The sequence below is a fragment of the Canis lupus genome, chromosome 20, assembly GCF_048164855.1.
Source record: "Canis lupus baileyi chromosome 20, mCanLup2.hap1, whole genome shotgun sequence".
Taxonomy (NCBI): Eukaryota; Metazoa; Chordata; class Mammalia; order Carnivora; family Canidae; genus Canis; species Canis lupus.
In genome coordinates this window covers 27415478-27434036 of record NC_132857.1, presented here as the reverse complement: position 1 = coordinate 27434036, position 18559 = coordinate 27415478, and the positions used below count along the sequence as shown (strand labels likewise).

The window sequence follows — 18559 nt, the reverse complement described above, 5'->3', positions numbered from 1 at the left end:
GGTCATGATATATTGTTGTTTTTATTCATTACTGGGTTTAGTTCTCTAATATTTTATTCATGACATTCATATTGATGTTCATGAGTATAACTGACCTATAATTTTCCCTGTTTTTTTAAAAGATTTTCTTTATTTATTCATGAAAGACACACAAAGAAAGAGGCAGAGATATAGGCAGAGGGGGAAGCAGGCTTCCCACAGGGAACCCAATGCAGACTCGATCCCAGGACTCCAGGATCACAACACGAGCTGAAGGCAGATGCTGAACCACTGAGCCACCCAGGCATCCTCCTTGTCTGGTTTTCATATCGAGGTTATACTAGACTCCTCAAAGGAGCTATAAGACATTCTACCCATCCATTTGAATAGTTTATATATTATTGGGATTATCTTTTCTCTGAAAGCTATTTAGGACTCATCCTAAAATCATCTGGCATCTGGGCTTGATTTCCCTCTCTTTGTCTTTCTCTATGTCTCTATTTCTCTCTCTTTCTGTAGATTTTATTTTTATTGAAAGATTTTATTTATTGAGACAGAGAGAGAATGGGTAAGACACCCCAAGCAGGGGGAGTGGCAGGAGGAGAATCAGGCTCCCCACTTAGCAGGGAGTCCCATGTAGAGCTCAATCCCAGGACCTCAGGATCATAACCTGAGCTGAAGGCAGACACCCAACTGACTGAGCCACCCAGACAGCCCTCTTTCTGTAAGTTTTAAATCACTGATAACCTTGATGGAAAAGAGTCTATTCAGCATTTCCATTTCTTTTTTCTTTAAATTTTTTCTATTGGAGTTCAATTTACCAACATATAGCATAACACTCAGGGCTCATCCTGCCAAGTGCCCCACTCAGTGCCCATTACCCAGTCACCCCATCCTCCTGCCCACCTCCCCTTCTACTACCCATTGTTCATTTCCTAGAGTTAGGTGTCTCTCATGTTTTGTCACCCTCACTGATATTTTCACTCATTTTCTCTCCTTTCCCTTTATTCGCTTTCACTAATTTTTATATTCCCCAAATGAATGAGACCATATAATGTTTGTCCTTTTCCAATTGACTTATTTCACTCAGCACAAAACCCTCCAGGTCCCTCCACGTCGAAGCAAATGGTGGGTATTTGTCGTTTCGAATGGCTGAGTAATATTCCATTGTATACATAAACCACATCTTCTTTATCCATTCATCTTTCGATGGACACTGAGGCTCCTTCCACAGTTTAGCTATTGTGGTGGACATTGCTGCTAGAAACATCGGGGTGCAGGTGTCCCGGCGTTTCATTGCATCTGAATCTTTGGGGTAAATCCCCAACAGTGCAATTGCTGGGTCATAGGGCAGGTCTATTTTTAACTCTCTGAGGAACCTCCACACAGTTTTCCAAAGTGGCTGCACCAGTTCACATTCCCACCAACAGTGTAAGAGGGTTTCCTTTTCTCCACATCCTCTCCAACATTTGTTGTTTCCTGTCTTGGTAATGTTCACCATTCTCATTGGTGTGAGGTGGTATCTCATTGTGGTTTTGATTTGTATTTCCCTGATGGCCAGTGATGTGGAACATTTTCTCATGTGCATGTTGGCCATGTCTATGTCTTCCTCTGTGAGATTTCTCTTCATGTCTTTTGCCCATTTCATGATTGGATTCTTGGTTTCCTTGGTGTTGAGTTTAATAAGTTCTTTATAGATCCTGGATACTAGCCCTTTATCTGATACGTCATTTGCAAATATCTTCTCCCATTCTGTAGGTTGTCTTTTAGTTTTGTTGGCTGTTTCTTTGCTGTGCAGAAGCTTTTTATCTTGATTAAGTCCCAATAATTCATTTTTTGCTTTAGTTTCTCTTGCCTTCATGGATGTATCTTGGAAGAAGTTGCTGTGGCCAAGTTCAAAAATGGTGTTGCCTGTGTTCTACTCTAGGATTTTGATGGAATCTTATCTCACATTTAGATCTTTCATCCATTTTGAGTTTATCTTTGTGTCTGGTGCAAGAGAGTGGTCTAGTTTCATTCTTCTGCATGTGGATGTCCAATTTTCCCAGCACCATTTATTGAAGAGACTGTCTTTTTTCCAATGGATAGTCTTTCCAGCTTTGTCGAATATTAGTTGACCATAAAGTTCCCACCAATAAAGTTCCCACCAATAAAGTTCCCACTTCTGGGTTCTCTATTCTGTTCCATTGATCTATGTGTCTGTTTTTGTGCCAGTACCACACTGTCTTGATGACCACAGCTTTGTAGTACAACGTGAAATCTGGCATTGTGATGCCACCAGGTATGCTTTTCTTTTTTACTATTCCCCTGGCTATTTGGGTCTTTTCTGATTCCACACAAATCTTAAGATGATTTGTTCCAACTCTCTGAAGAAAATCCATGGTATTTTGATAGGGATTGCATTAAATGTGTACATTGCCCTGGGTATCATTGACATTTTCACAATATTAATTCTTCCAATCCATGAACATGGATTATTTTTCCATCTCTTTGTGTCTTCCTTAATTTCTTTCAAAAGTGTTCTATAGTTTTTAGGGTATAGATCCTTTACGTCTTTGGTTAGGTTTATTCCTAGGTATCTTATGCTTTTGGGTGCAATTGTAAATGGGATTGACTCCTTAATTTCTCTTTCTTCAGTCTCATTGTTAGTGTATAGAAATGCCACTGACTTCTGGGCATTGATTTTGTATCCTGCCACACTGCCAAATTGCTGTATGAGTTCTAGCAATCTTGGGGTGGAGCTTTTGGGTTTTTATGTACAGTATCATGTCATCTGCAAAGAGGGAGAGTTTGACTTCTTCTTTGCCAATTTGAATGCCTTTGATTTCTTTTTGTTGTCTGATTGCTGAGGCTAGGACTTCTAGTACAATGTTGAAAAGCAGTGGTGAGAGTGGACATCCCTGTTTCATTCCTGATCTTAGGGGAAAGGCTCCCAGTGCTTCCCCATTGAGAATGATATTTGCTGTGGGCTTTTTGTAGATGGCTTTTAAGATGCTGAGGAATGTTCCCTCTATCCCTACACTCTGAGGACTTTTGATCAGGAATGGATGATGTATTTTGTCAAATGCTTTCTCTGCATCTATTGAGAGGATCATGTGGTTCTTGTTTTTTCTTTTGCTGATGTGATCAATCACGTTGATTGCTTTACAAGCATTGAACCAGCCTTGCATCCCAGGGACAAATCCCACTTGGTCATGGTGAAAAATCTTCTTAATGTACTATTGGATCCTATTGGCTAGTATCTTGTTGAGAATTTTTGCATCCATGTTCATCAGGGATATTGGTCTATAATTCTCCTTTTTGGTGGGGTCTTTGTCTGGTTTTGGAAATAAGGTGATGCTGGCCTCATAGAACGAGTTTGGAAGTATTCCATCTCTTTCTATCTTTCAGAACAGCTTTGGTAGAATAGGTATGGTTTCTTCTTTAAACGTTTGCTAGAATTCCCCTGGGAAGCCATCTGGCCCTGGAATTTTGTGTCTTGGGAGGTTTTTGATGACTGCTTCAATTTCCTCCCTGGTTATTGGCCTGTTCAGGTTTTCTATTTTTTCCTGTTCCAGTTTTGATAGTTTGTGGTTTTCCAGAAGTGCGTCCTTTTCTTCTAGATTGCCTAATTTATTGACGTATAGCTGCTCATAATAAGTTTTTTAAATCGTTTGTATTTCCTTGGTATTGGTGGTGATCTCTCTGTTTTCATTCATGATTTTATTAATTTGAGTCTTTTCTCTCTTCTTTTTAATAAGGCTGGCTAATGCTTTATCTATCTTATTAATTCCTTCAAAGAACCAACTCCTGGTTTTGTTGATCTGTTCCCCTGTTCTTCTGGTTTCTACTTCATTGAGTTCTGCTCGAATCTTTATTAACTCTCTTCTTCTGCTGGGTGTAGGATATATTTGCTGTTTTTTCTCTAGCTCCTTTAGGTGCAAGGTTAGCTTTTGTATTTGAGTTCCTTCCAGTTTTTGGATGGCTGCTTGTATTGCGATGTATTTCCCCTCAGGACTGCTTTTGCTGTATCCCAAAGATTTTGAATGGTTGTATCTTCATTCTCATTAGTTTCCATGAATCTTTTTAATTCTTCCTTAATTTCCTGGTTGACCCTTTCATCTTTTATCAGGATGGTCCTTAACCTCCACATGTTTGAAATCCTCCAAATTCCTCTTGTGATTTAGTTCTAGGTTTCAAAGCATTATGGTCTGAAAAAATGCAGTGTACGATCCCAATCTTTTGGTATCAGTTAAGACCTGATTTGTGACCCAGTATGTGGTCTTTCATGGAGAAAGTTCCATGTGCACTTGAGAAGAATGTATATTCAGTTACGTTTGGTTGTAAAGTTCTGTAAATATCAGAGAAATCCATCCAGTACATTGTATATCATTTAAAGCTCTTGTTTCTTTGGAGATATTGTGCTTAGGATATCTGTCGATTGTAGAAAGCGCTACATTCAAGTCACCAAGTATAAGTGTATTATTATCTAAGTATGTCTTCACTTGGGTTATTAATTGATTGATATACTTGGCAGTTCCCACATTTGGGGCTTTAATTTTCATGATTGTTATGTCCTCTAGTTGGATAGATCCTTTAAGTATGAGATAGTGTCCCTCTTCATCTCTTATTACAGTCTTTGGGATCAACTATAATTTATCTGATATGAGGATGGCTACCCCTGCTCTCTTTTGAGGATCATTTGAATGGTAAATGGTTCTCCAACATTTCATTTTCAGGCTGTAGGTGTCCTTAGGTCTAAAATGAGTCTCTTGTAGACAGCAAATAGATGGGTCTTGCTTTTTTATCCAGTCTGAAACCCTGTGCCTTTTGATGGAGTCATTAAGCCCATTCACATTCAGTGTTGTATTGAAAGATATGAATTTAGTGTCATCATGATACCTATTCAGTCCCTGTTTTTGTGGATTGTTTCTTTGGACTTCCTCTTTCTTTTACAGAGTCCCCTTTAATATTTCTTGCAGAGCTGGTTTGGTGGTCACATATTCTTTCAGTTTCTGCCTATCTTGGAAGATCTTTCTCTCTCCTTCTATTCTGAATGAGAGCCTTGCTGGGTAATGTATTCTTGGCTGCATGTTCTTCTCATTTAGGACCCTGAATATATCCTGCCAGCCCTTTCTGGCCTGCCAGGTCTCTGTGGAGAGTTCTGCTGTTATCCTGATACTTCTCCCTGTAAAGGTTAGGGATTTCTTGTCTCTTGCTGCTTTAAGGGTCTTCTCTTTATCTTTGGAATTTGCAAGTTTCACTATTAAATGTCGAGGTGTTGAGTGGTTTTTATTGATTTTAGGGGAGGGGGTTCTCTCTATCTCTTGGCTCTGAATGCCAGTTTCCCTTCCCAGATTAGTGAAGTTCTCAGCTATGATTTGGTCAAATACACTTTCTGGACCTCTGTCCCTTTCAGCATTCTCTGAAACCCCAATTAAATGTAGATTTTTTCCTTCTGAGGCTGTCATTTATTTCCCTTAACCTATCCTCATGGTCTTTTGTTTTTCTCTTTTTTCCTCAGCTTCCTTCCTTGCCATCAACTTGTCTTCTATGTCACTCACTCTTTCTTTTACCTCGTTTACCCTTGTCGTTAGGACCTCTAGTTTGGATTGCATCTCATTTAATTGATTTTTAATTTCGGCCTGATTAGATCAAATTCTGCAGTCATGAAGTCTCTTGAATCCTTTGTGCTTTTTTTCTAGAGCCACCAGTAGCTTTATAATTGTGCTTCTGCATTGGCTTTCTGTCATTGAATTGTAATCCAAATTTTGTAACTCTGTGGGGTAGAGTACTGTTTCTGATCCTTTCTTTTATGGTGAGTTTTTCCTTCTAGTCATTTTACTTAATGCAGAGTGGCCAAAAACAAGTTGTACTTGATAGAAGCGCAAACTTTCTCACTGTAGTATTCCAGCTGTTCTCTCTTTAAATCTGAGACCGAATTAGGTTTTCAGGATGATTTGAAAGTTATCTAGGTAAGTTGGTGGGGACAGGTGACTTGGGGACCCTACCCTTCACCCATCTTTCCCCGCCTCCCTTCCATTTCTTCTTGAGTCAGTTTTGGTAAGTAGTATTTGTTAAGAAATTGTCTAAATTGTTGAGTGTACATGAAGTTTTAAATAATTCTCTGTTTTTGTTTCCTCTCAAGATTGCAACCTCATCTTCACCAATTTCTGTTCTTTGTCATTATTTTCCTTCCACTTTCCTTGGACTATACTTGTTTTTCTCAATATCAAGTTGATGTTTTGCTTTTAGTTTTCAACTCTCCCTTCTGATGTGATATAAGCACCAAAGTCTTTAGTTTCTGTTTAAGTACCACTATGAGTTTTAGTTCTATTATTATTGTCCATTTTTCAGGATCTTCTGATTAATATTTTTATATCCTTTGTAGCCTGTGAGTTATTCATAGATATACTTCTATATCCCTATATGTGTGGTTTTATTTGTTATTGATTTCTAACTTGATTGCATGATATGGAATCTTTGAAATTTTTTGAAACTGGCATTAGGCCTAGTATATGATCAATTTCTCATTAATATTCCTGTTTTGCTGAGAATTCTATACACTCTTTGAGTATTGTGCCTTATGTTTGTGCAATCAGCCAGGCTTGTGAATTGTGTTCTTCAAATTTTCTATATTCTTACAATTTTTTGATATGCTTCATCTGCTAATTACTGAGAGATGACTTAAAAATCCTTCAGGATAGTTGCAGATTTCTTTCCTTGTAATTAGGTCAATTTTTGCTTTGTAAATATGAAGCTATATTTTTAGCTGTGTATAATCTACAATATTTACATCATTCTGCTGAATTCTTTCCTTCTTCCATTATATGGTGTAGTCTCTATTTTTCTTAATAACGTTATTCTTTTGGTTAATACTTCCCAAGTGTATGTTCTTTTACATCCTTTGCTTTCAGTTTTTCTGTATCCTTGGGTTGTTGGTGTGATTCTGTGAACAATCCATTTCTAGATTATTTTTTTAATTCAACACAATAATCTATGTTTTTATTTTTAAATTGGGAAGTTTAGTCAATGTGTATTTAACAAGATTATGATATATTTAGATTTTTTTCTAGCACCTTATTGCACCTTATTTTGTGCTATTTGTTTTGCTTTTTCTATAACTTTTCCCTTCTTTCTTTTTAAAAGATTTTATTTATTTTTTTGAAAAGAGAGAGAGAGAAAGAGAGAGAGAGAATGAATGAGTAGGGGGAGGGGCAGAGGAAGAAGCAGACTCCCTGATGAGCAGGCAGCCCAACAGGGGCTCGATCCCAGGACTCTGAGATCATGACCTAAACTGAAGGCAGATGCTTAACCTACTGAGCCACCCAGGCACAGCTCACCTTTCTTTCTTTTATTGGCATGACTGAGTATTCTTATTCCTCTTTTTTATCCTCCTCTTGTTTAGAGGTTATGCATTCTTATGTATGTGATCAGGTAAACTTTTCAAACCCTTTTTAACACATAAACTGCCCTTCTCCAGTTTTATCGAGATAAAATGACACATAGTGCTGTATAAATTTAAGACATACAGCATAATGATTGACTTACAAATATTGTAAAATGATCACTTTAGGTTTAGTTAACATCCATTATCTTATACAGATACAAAAAAAAAAAAGAAAAAAGAAATCTTTTTTTCCTTGTAATGACAATTCTTAGTATTTACTCTTTTAAACAACTTTCAAATATATCATACAGCAATGTTAGCTGTAGTCATCACATAGTACTTATAACAGGAAGTTTGTACTTTTTGATCGCTTTAATCCAATTCTCACTCCCACCATCCCCATCTCTGGAAAAACAAGTCTGATCTCTTTTTTAATGAGTTGTTTGTTTGCTTGTTGTTTTTAGATTCCACAATGTAAGTGAGATTACGCAGTGTTTGTTCTTTCTTTGTCTGACTTTTTTAACTTAGTGTGCCCTTGAGATCTATCCATGTTGTTGCAAATGACAAGATTTCCATCTTTTTGAAGCCAAATAATATTCCATTGCATTTATCTACACTACAACTTTACCCATTCACCTGTCAATGGACACTTAAGGCTGATTCTGTATCTTGGTTATGGTAAATAATACTGCTACAAATGTGGGGGTGCTGATATCTCTTTGACATAGTGTTTTTGTTTCAGGTATGTTCCCAGAAGTGGAATTATGGGATTATATGGTGGTTCTACTTTTAGTTTTTTGAGGATCCTCCATAATGTTTTCCACCATGGCTGCATCAATTTACATTCCCTGCAACAGCACAGAAGTTTCCCTTTTCTCCACTTCCTTGCCAACACTTCCTGTTGTTTCTTGCTTTTTTGAGAACAGACATTCTGACAGGTGTGAGGTGACATCTCATTGTGGTTTTGATTTGCATTTTTCTGATGATGATGGATGATGAGCATCTTTTCATGTATTTGTTGGCCATTTGTATAACTTCTTTGGAAAAATGTCTATCTGGGTCATTTTGCCCATTTTAAACTTTGGATTATTTGCTTTTCTTGCTATTGAGTTGTATGAGTTCTTTATAGATGTTGGATATTAACCCATTATTGGATCTATGATTTACAAATATTTTTCCTATTCCCTAGGTTGTCTTTTCATTTTGTTGGTGGTTTCTTTTACAATGTAGAAGCTTTTCAGTTTGGTATAGTCCCACTTATGATTTGGATATAATATCACATCCAAAAGATCATTGCCAAGACCCATGTCAGGAAAGTTTTTGTTGTTTTCTTCTAGGAGTTTTGTGGTTTCTGGTCTTACATTTAAGAACACTCAATGAAGGAAAGGCAGTCTCTTCAGTAGATGGTGCTGGGAAAATTGGATGTTCACATGTAAAAGAATGAAACTAGACCCCTATCATATAGCACTCACAAATATCAACTTGAAATGGATTAAACACATAAACTTTAACATATCAACAAGTCTAAAAGTGATCCATCTTGCACCTTGTTCCCAAGATACTATGAGGGCTCAAAAAGTACGTTAGCTCTGATCCCTCCCCACCCCACCCCCCTACCATCTGCTTACCTTGTTACTTTTGCTTGTTAACTCTCATTCTGGTAGGTTTTCTGGTAGTAGGCACCTTGTCTCTGACTCTCTGCTGTATTCAGGTGACTTGAGTAGTTCCTGGCACATAGTAGGAGCTCAGTCAATGCTGAATAATTTTAGGATTTTGTTGTTACTCATCCTTTAAGTGCATTTATTTTATATATTCTGCACGTTAGTCACCATTGTTATTGTTGTTTTTATATCTTTATTGAGTGGCTGACACTTTTTCTTTTCATTAAGCAAGACAATATTTCAATGAGAAAAAATGTATTCCCTCCCAAACTAGGCTAAGCCTTATGCTTGGTGAATCATGTTGCTGGATCCCAAAGATACTGCATCTCCCAGTTGTGGTTTCTTCACCTCACAGAGCACCTGATGTTCAGAACCCTTCAAAAATTCTATAGGCAAAGAGTCTCTGTGATCGTGTGTGCTGCCCCTGGTTTATCTATCTGCCAGGGAGAACGGATCTTTAACATACATGCCAGGGATTTTAGGACAGGGCTCCCCAGTCCTCCCCTTCTTTCCATTCTCACTATTGGATCATTCGCATGAACATACATATGTGCTGTCACTTCTCCCATCTGGGAAGCAACCCTTTCTGACACTGCTTCCTCCTCCAGATACTGCCAGAGATGAGGCATACTTTGAGCTGGAGCTGGCAGGGCTGCAGATGGATTGGCTGCATCAGAGAGAATGGTGTTGAGGCTGACACTGGGTGTTTGGTTTGGTCTCTTTGCAGAGATCTGCAGGCAGTTTGATATAAAGCTTGCATCCCTGAGATGGAGGCAGGAGTGGGAAGGATCAAAGCTGGGGAAGGGCCCAGTCTTCTTGGGCCACTGGTCATTCTTGAAAGAATCTGGGGAGTCTGGAGCATATTCTCACCTGGGCTCAGACAAGATCTACTCCCCCTGCTGTTGCCAGACCTCTGGGGTTTATATGAGTGTGGGTTCATCTCCCAGGCACAGCAGTACTTCTTGGGCCCTGAATGAGTAGGTTGTGTAACCCCGAGAGACTTTATGGGATACTCCTTGGACTAGAAGAAAGAAAAGGACATTCTTTCTTGCCATTGAGAGACATCACATCCTAGGTGACCTAAGATGGGCAGACAGTAAGGAGGAGCGGGACTGGCGCAGTGAGAGGGATGTTAGTCCCCAGAGGCAGGTATAAAAGGCCCTTCAAACAGGTTGTAGACAGCTGTAGTTGTTCTGTTGTTAATACTGCTTTAAGGTAGGCCCTATCTGGCTGGTACCAAGGCTCCCGGCATCTCTAGAGTACCAGAGTGTCACCTTGGTTCTCCTCAGCTGATCAGGCTCAAGAAGCCCTGGGCCTCCCTTCTCATTTGGGGGTGGCACACAGGACAGCTTCCCCAGATCTCACTTGAGCCCCACTCAAGGGCTCACTGAATTAGCCCCTGCCCTCACCACATGTGCCCTGTAAGTAGTGTCAATCTCATTGAGTCCTACCTTCCCTATCCCAAAGGGACATCTCCTCAGCCCAGTCAGGAGAACAAATAAGACCATGTGTGCTAAGTGTATCATGCAGAAACTGACATATACTAAGCAGTTTCCTGAGGATCCTTGTCTCTTGTCACCAGCTTTTCTTGTCATCTTAGCTGAGTTGGGCTCTAGGTCTCCATGTAATCATCTGCTAAACAGAGTAAACAATCTCCATTTTCCTAGCCTCTCAGGACTACTGGGAGAAGCAAATTGAGGTGTGAACTTGAAAAATGCTTGATCTAACCTTGATCTCTAAGCTCCCTCCCCCAGGCTAAGTGGGATTTCTTTTTTCCACTTTCAAGCCTTTGTATCTTCTGTGCTCTGAGGCTGCATTTGGCTGTAAGAGCCCCACATATGTCACCTCCCCTGAGGGCCCCAAACCCATCTCCCCCAGCAAGACTAGGTACCCCCTCCTCCACAGAGCTCATCACACTCTGCTTTGCCTCCTGGTCTGTCCTCCTGAGCAAGATTGAGGTCCAGTTCAGAACCAGGTCCTTGGGTACAGCATAGATCTGACAAGAGACCCATGATGGATTTTTAAACAAACGGGTGAATGAATGGGTAAGCAAGCTAGCAGATGAACTGTGAATGACGGCCAGCTCAGGGAAGGAAGAAGAAGCTGTGGCTTACAGCTGGTGGCCCCTCTCTGGGTATGATAATGCCCTGGTGTTTCCAATTTTCTAGCCAGCCTGGTGCTTAGCCGAGGGTGACCCTAAAACTGCTTTTGAGTGGCAGGCGGGCTCTTGGGCTTGTATTCAAGTTGCTGTCCTGCAGTGGATGCCTAACCCTCTCTGCTCTCACTTGTCCTATGTATCTTCTTTGCAAGTAGCAACTTTGCATAGACTAGAAGTTGAACATTGAAGATAAAAAGGGGCCCATATCATTATCAGAGATGTTTCTGTCACCACCTCTAATTCCTCACCATGCATTTATTCTGCATTCAGCTCATTCACCTTTCTCCCCTGCCATCTCCACCAGACCTGGCCTTAAGCCACATGTTATCAGACCCATGCTTTCCATTCTCTGAGCACCAAGACTTCAAGTGCCTGCCTTCCAGGAAGCTCTTTCCTGTCTTTTGGCTCCTGTGATCCCATTTTGCCTGCCTTTCCTTTTCTGCTTCTCAGATGCACTCAATTTCCCAAACTCTACCCTGAGTTCACCCAGTACCATGGCCTGGGCACTACTGCACAAGTGTATATGTAAACTGAGCTCCCCATGGATCACATCTCATGGGCTGCCTGAGCCCTTCACTTATCAAACTGGACATGCCTAAACTCAACAGATAATTTTTCTCTTGCAGTCTTCTCTCTTCATCTTAGTTCTGTAGTTGGCACTTCTATCCACCTAGGTGGTCAATCCCGAGTCTTAGAAATCATCCTGAGGGTGCCTGGGTGGTTCAGTCAGTTAAGTGTCTGACTCTTAATTTTGGCTCAAGTCATGATCTCAGGGTCATGAGATTGAGTCCTTGTTCTGCTCCATGCTGGGCATGGAGCTTACTTGAGATTGTCCCTCTCCCTCTCCCTCTGCTTCTCTTCCTTTCCTCTTGCTCCCTAAAAACAAGAAAAGGAAAGAAGAAAAAGAAATCATCCTGATTCTTCTCACCCTCTCACATACTACATCTGACCCCTGAGCAAGTCCCATGGTTCTGCCTTCACTTCACAACTCCCCACTTACGATCTGCATTCCCCATGAGGTGTAAACTCCATCTGTCAAGTGAATTATTGAGTCTCATTTCATCTGCTGAGGAACTCCATGAAGTAGAAATAGTAGGGGTTATTACCCTCATTTTGGAAATGGGGGGCATAGAGACTTGGGGTCAGACCTGACCCAGGATAGAACCCTTCTGTTCCTTCTGTGCATCTCCCTCACCTTCTAGTCATGACTTTAGCATGAGGATTGAGAGCATAGGCATATAGGCTTAATCCAAGTCTGGAGTTCATTCTTATACCACCTTCCCCCATATTATTAAGAGCTGTGAGGCTTTAACTCTTTGTGCCTCAGTTTCTCTTACTGTATTTCAGGAAGAAACATGCTTCTATGCTGCAGAACTGTTATGAAGGTTAGGAGAATGGATGCATGCTGTGTACTCAGCATTGTGCCAGCACAGACAGTGCTCAGGGTAGGCTGGATGTTTATAACAATGCTGCTATCACTGGAGAGTTCACCACCAGATTTCTTGGTAGAGCTGTCTACACACACTGGCTTTCTTCACTTCCCTTACCCTTCTCAGCATACTCCTGCTGGTCCTCCCACCCCTGCACTAGGAGCTGCCCCTCAGGATCATCAGGAATGCTTGCAGCAGTACATCCAGCACACTTGTCCTTGCGTAATACTGGATTTCACAGTACACCTGGCTTCCTTCATTCTGAGACTGTCCCTCCTCTTGGCAGCTGAGACACTCTTGGTTTTCCTCCAGTTCTTGAATTTCTCTCTCTCTCTTGCTCCTTTACTAGCTCCTTCTCTTTCACTGGACCCTAAGGATTGGCATCTGCCCCCAAGGCTCTCAGCCTTCCTTGCTCAGGTTTGCCTCTTCTATTATATCTTGTCCACCTGTGCACCATCACAGGCCAGCCACTCACCAGTGATGCCCCATTCTCAGTCAACCCTCACCTCCTGGCCAGCCTGCTCTCCTAAGCTCCCAATACCTATAGCTAGTTGACACTACCTTTTGGAGTCTCCAGAACACTGGCCCTGAATATGTTAAACTAAGCTGTGCTTTTCCCTGAAACTGACTCATCTTTGTCTTTCCGCCAGGGCAGGATCGTCTACCTCAAATCTTGGAATCCTGCTTAGCCTGTTCCCTCTTCCGCCCTCCATCACCTCCTGTGTCATTCATCTGCCTCATGTTTCTTGGGTCCATCTCCTTTTCCCATCTCTGCACATCACTATAGTCCAAACATGTAATTTCTCACCTGGACGGATTACTTTGCCTCTCTAATCCATTCTCTGCAAATTGGCTTATGTAATCTTTTAAAAACTCAAATTGGATCACATCACTCTGCTATGAAAAATTCTTCAATCTTTGCCTGAGCCTCTTCTGATAAAATCCCAGGTCTTTGGCACCCTGAATTTTCCTGACCTTGGTCACCTTTCCAGACCTTGGAGCCTGTTCCTGCTCCTTGAACGTCCCATGCTGTCCCCCATCCTGGACTTGCTAGCTCACCTCGGTGTCACCTTCATATTACTTCCCCATGGATACCTTGCTGTGCCCTCAGACTGGGTCAGGACTTGCCACTGTTCAGGCTCAGAGAAGCCATCTCTCCAAAGCACATTCTGTGACTGCCTCAAAGAGCTGTCCACATGTATGTAGTTGTGGTTCTGTATTATTTATCTGAAGTGAATCCATCTGGCCTCTCAATTTTAAATTCCATGAAGTACTGGTGCTTCCCCAGTTCCTGTCTCCCGTCAATACCTGACCACCCACTTGAAACCTGCATGGGGTTGTCTAGCAGGCACCTCAACACAGGACATGTCTGAAAACCAAATTCCTGATCCCACTGTGGCCAGACACTCTTCCTCTGGCCATGCCTGGTGCAATGCTCCATGTGTTGAGGCTGCATTCACAGGTGTACCCTTTACATCTCTCTTGCTCTCGTGCTTGTATTCAGCTCTCACCTGTTGGCCATAACTCAAAATACCTCCCAAATTCTGGTGGGATCCTGAGCACGTTTGACACCAAGAGATGATATTTTTTTAATATTCCCCTTGCTATGGACTGAATGTCTGTGTCCCCTCCAAGTCCCTAGGGTGATGGTATTTGGCTTTGGGAAAGTGATGAGGTCATGAGGGTAGAGCCCCCAGGAGAGGATTAGTGCCATTTTAAAAGAGGAAGCAACACAAAACTCTCACTACATGAATTCACCAAAAAAAGTAGTCTGTGTGTGGACATAACCAGGAAGAGAGACTTCATCAAGAACCCCACCATGCTGGCACACTGATTTTGGACTTTTAGCCTCCAGAACCATGAAAAATAAATGTTTGATGTTTAAGCTGCCAGTCTGGGGTATTTTGTCATGGCAGCCTGAACTGATACCCCTCTTCTGTGTGACAGAATTATTTTCAGTAATAATCAATTAAATAAGGAATTATGATCCAGAAAAGAAATGCAGAGAACATTTTCTCAAATTGAACTTCATGTATACAATTATGCCAATTAAAAATAAATGAATTTTAATAAAACAGAATCAGCCATAAGAGGTTCAACTAGGGCATAAGAAGCAGCAACTAAAGGATATCACTGATATATCAACATTTTATTTACTTAATTCTTTAGTTTTAAAACAATCACTTAACAATTATAAAAGGCCACATTTAAAGGGTATTATTTACAATCAGTGACAGTTCATGTAGGAACTGAAATATGTACTTGTCAAACAAAAATTTTACACCTTCCAGTTTGTACTGTGTCACTGTTTCAAATTTTAAACACAAATAAACACCCCAAGTAGTCACATAGGATGACAGAGTTGAAGTAACTTACATTCTGCTTCCTTGTCTTCAGAACTACGTGCTATCAACATTTATTTCCAATTTACCACTTGAATGCAGTGCCTGGAGACTGAAGCAGGTGAACTGGCATGTGACCTGGCCCTGTTGGGGGCCAACCTAACAGAGTTCTCTGGATTAGTGTCCAGGTAGAACACAATGTTGACTGAAGGAAACGTCATAAAAATGTGTTAATCTGAAGTTTACAGATGTATTAATAAAATGCAATTGTTTAGAAATTAGGTAAAGTTTTTTTTTGAAGGCAGAGTATTTTATCAAAGATTCTATTTATCATTGGCTGTTTGTGGAGGTTACATCTTTTCTGGATGATTCACCCCTCATAACCTTCATGTGGGGCAGACTTCTCCCATATCCTACCTTAGCACCCACCTGCAAGATTGGACTCCTTCTCACCATCTTCCCTGACACCTTGGCGGTCCCATCCATGCTCTCTTGCCTGGATTCTTGTCATTGTCACAGTTAGGGGCTGAATTGTGTCACCCTCAGGCTCCACCTGCAAAATTCATGTGTGGAAGCCCTGACCCCTAGTACCTCAGAATGTGACAGTGTTTGAAGACAGAACCTGTGTGGCTCAGTGGTTGAGCATCTGCCTTCGACTCAGGGCATGACCCTGGGATCTGGGGTGGAGTCCCTCATAGGGCTCCCTGCGAGGAGCCTGCTTCTCCCACTATGTCTCCGTGTCTCTCATGAATAAATAAATAAATCTAAAAAAAAAAAAGAAGACAGACTCTGTAGAGAGGTAATTAAGATAAAATGTGGTGGGTTTTAATCTAACATGACTGGCATCATTCTAAGAAAAGGAGATCGGAACACAGACACATGCAGAGGAAAAGACCACATGAAGACCCAGGGGGAAGACCACTGGCTGTGTGATTTGTTATGGCTGCCTAAGCTGACTGGTAAGAGGTTCGCATGTTTCTGTCCTTGCCCCGACTCCAGTCACACAGTGATTCTTCATGTCAGACACCCTCCAAAGGTCCCCATTACCCTAAAGTAGGAGCCACAGGCCCTGCTGGAAAGACTTCCAAACTCAGTCATTCCCCTCCCACCACACCCTCGCAGGACCCAAGCCTCCACTGCTCCTCCTCAAACACCCCAGACCCTCCCACCATGGGGCCTTTGTCTTTCTTGTGGTTACTCTGCAGGAATGCTTCTCCCTCAGGGTTCACACTGCTAGTTCCACCATGGATTCCTTATTAAAAGGTTACCTCTTAGTGAACCTGGGTGGCTCAGTTGGTTAAATGGTTAAGCATCCAACTCTTGATTTCTGTTGGGGTCATGATCTCAGGGCTGTGAGCTCGAACCCCACATTGGGTTTCACACTGGGTGTGGAGCCTACTTAAGATTCTCTTTCTCCCCCCCCTCTATCCCCTCCTTTCTAAAAAAAAAAATTTTTTTAAGATTTTATTTATTTATTCATGATAGTCACACAGAGAGAGACAGAGAGGCAGAGACACAGGCAGAGGGAGAAGCAGGCTCCATGCAGGGAGCCCGACGTGGGATTCTATCCCGGGTCTCCAGGATCGCGCCCCGGGCCAAAGGCAGGTGCCAAACTGCTGCGCCACCCAGGGTTCCCCTAAAATTTTTTTTTAAAAAGCCACCTGTTCTGTGAGGCCTGGCAAAACTTCACCTCACCTCACCTCACGTCAGCACTTTCCTTTCAACCATTTCCTCTCCCTGCTTGTCTTCATACCTAGCGCACAATCTCACATTCTAGCACGCTGTGTCTATCTCTGCTGCCTCTTCTGGTACAAAGAAGGCTCTCTGCCCTGAATCTCAGTTCCTAGGACAGTGCTTGGTATCGAGTAGGTGACCAACTATTCACAGAAAGAATGAGTACATGAATGAGTGTCAGAGCCCATGCACCCCTGCCTACCAGAGCAGAAAGCAGCTCTGGCTTGTTAACTCCATACCCAGGGCCTGGGCTAACATCTGGCACATCGAAATTCTGAATTCAAATGTGCCAATTCCCTTGGATTTCACCACACTCTCTGAGCAGATTTCTCCACTCTCCCTGTGGTGACCAGAGTATGGCAGCTAAGATTGCAGAATTCCCCCCCTCCCCCCCGCCCCAAGACTTGGCTCTTTCAACTGGGAAGTGAAATGGGATGTCAGGAAGCGATGGGTGGATGTAAGAGGCTCAGAGGGCTTCAGAAGGGATGCAGGTTAGAGGAAGTCTCTGGAAGATAATTCACTCATAAAAACAGACAGAAGGGTTTGGGGTGGAATCATCCAGTCACCGTGCATTTTGTCTGGGAAACAAAGCCCAGAGAAGAGCTGTATACCCTTTACTGATTCACTAGTTACATTTTGAAACCCCTGCCACCCTGGCGGTGGGGAGGATTATATCAAGTCTTGTCTACTGGGCATTGAGGGGGGCACTTGACAGGATGAGCACTGGGTGTTATTCTGTATGTTGGCAAATTGAACACCGATAAAAAAATAAATTTATTATAAAAAAAAGTCTTGTCTACTTTCCCAGTCCATGGCCACTTAACTCTCCTTGCGGGGACTCCACCCCTCTTGGAGGCACCCAAGAACCTCAAGCTTAGGCCAGGCTAAATTGCCAGTGGCCTGAAAATATTCCTTGGGGAAAGGTACTTTCAAAGTTGTCATTTCAGGCTTCCTGGGAAGGGCTATGTAGGAAGATACATCAAATTTTCCTGCGGGTGAGGAGAAAAGTGCTTTCCTTCTGCCCCTCAGTTTGTTTAGCTATAACCAGAGAACGACCACAGATACCTGGCAGGTTCATGTGAGGGTCAAGGAAAATGTAGCGAAGCAGTCGTCCTGTGGTTTGAACTCCATTAATGCTGGGAACTAACACCACCACCATAGCTACCAGGAGGATGCAGCCAAGAGCCTCCAGTCCTGGAGTTCAGGCGCGACAAAGAGGCACTGGGTGCCCAGCTGCCTCCTCCTTCCTGCCCAGCAGCCATGCCCACTAGGCTGGTGATAGCTCTGCACTTCTGAGGTTCCCATGGTGATGGGATTACTAAACACTGGGGCCATTAGGCTTGCCCTGAGGGTTTGAGAGCAGCTATCCTGAGGCAGCCTTTTAAGCCAAGGGACCATCATGGAAGTGTATTTTATGCAGACTGCCAAGTGTGTGTGATTTATTCAGTACCTGGCTTCTTTAAAATGTTAGCAAACTCTCCTGGTATTAATTTCAAAGCCATTTACTGAGTGAAGGGAGAAGGGCAGACTTTCCTTTTCTGAGGGCAAAGTCCATTAGAAGTGGAGCTAATTCTCTTTTGCTTGTGGTGGGGTACTCTCAGGGATGGGGGAGTCTCAAAGAGGACCCCAAATGGTTCTGCATCCCTTTGGCTGACCCTTGACTATGAGATTGGTCAGTCAAGGCCTGAGGAACCCTGATGGCATCTGATCCAGGCCACAGTGATGAGATGCAGCCCTCTGGGGCCAGCACCTCAGAGACCAGTAGTGACAAACATCTCGGTTTGTCTGTTTAGTTTTTAGCATGGAATTCTGGGAAGCCTGACACAGTCTGGCCCGCCACCCCCACACATGGGTCCACCTTCCCCACTGCTGGCACACTGAGGCAT

General features: G+C 42.3%; 1 long non-coding RNA gene across 1 annotated transcript in view; it reads left to right on the top strand.

Annotated features, from left to right (window-relative positions):
- The window catches only part of LOC140611796 (uncharacterized), a 62781-nt gene extending 47209 nt beyond the window's left edge, over positions 1 to 15572 (top strand). Inside the window, exon 4 of the long non-coding RNA XR_012013023.1 lies at positions 14995 to 15572. This is a non-coding gene — a long non-coding RNA (uncharacterized lncRNA). The remainder of the gene's footprint in view (positions 1 to 14994) is intronic.
- Positions 15573 to 18559: the final 2987 nt, after the last annotated feature.